This window comes from Penaeus monodon, chromosome 19, assembly GCF_015228065.2.
Source record: "Penaeus monodon isolate SGIC_2016 chromosome 19, NSTDA_Pmon_1, whole genome shotgun sequence".
In the NCBI taxonomy this organism is placed as follows: domain Eukaryota; kingdom Metazoa; phylum Arthropoda; class Malacostraca; order Decapoda; family Penaeidae; genus Penaeus; species Penaeus monodon.
The window spans coordinates 47,930,173-47,931,064 of record NC_051404.1 but is presented as its reverse complement, the minus strand read 5'-3'; positions in this window follow the sequence as shown (position 1 = coordinate 47,931,064).

Below are 892 nucleotides of genomic sequence, written 5' to 3'. Positions count from 1 at the left end.
ACATTTTTTTAACGCAAATAAACGCTTCTAGAGTCAAAATTACAACTTAAAGACACACCTGCACATGAATACAATCTTCGAATTACTTGAAATACCAAATGCACTGCTGGAATAAGATTGAATCAAGTGATAAATACACTCCGTAGGGAATATGATTCAGAACAAATACATCCAAAGTAATATTTGTTGAGGATTTCTCACACACTCTTGAGGCTAGCTATTAATAAGCCTTTTTTCCTCAACTTAGGTCGGACTGTTCGAATTTCATACATTTTCATACATTTATATTAATTATATCTAAATAAGTGTCACAAAACTACCATGGAAAGGCCTGTATAAAGAGATTTAAAATTCTACAATAAAATGTAAAAATGGACCACCAACATCATTTATTAGTATTTCAAAATATCTAATTACTCGTTATCATCTACTATTATCATTTCTGAGTACATTAACTCTCACTTTTTACCTTTATCAATAAAGATACACCTTTTATTTTATATAAATTACAAACTCGTGGCCACAGCAACATACCCAGATAACGAAGAAACTAATGAATTTTTTTTTCCGAAAACTTGTATTTTTTTCCTGCAATTTACAACTTTTGGTTCTGAGTTTGGTTCTGGAGGGCGCTTCCTTGGTCGGGCGGCCCAGAGACGCCCTTGAACCAGCAGCAACGCCCTCAGGCATGCGTATGGCGTGGGAAAATAGCGTGGACATCGGCAGTGTCAGGAGGTGCCAGGCTGGACCGCGACCTGATAACGTGGGAACGGTTTCGCGTCTGCAACTGGCGCGGCCCTGGACCTCTGGCGAGGCAGGAGTCTGTCGGCGGTTGGGAGAATCTGTGTACTCACCAATGGCGTTTGTGTATGTCGCTGCATTGTATTATATC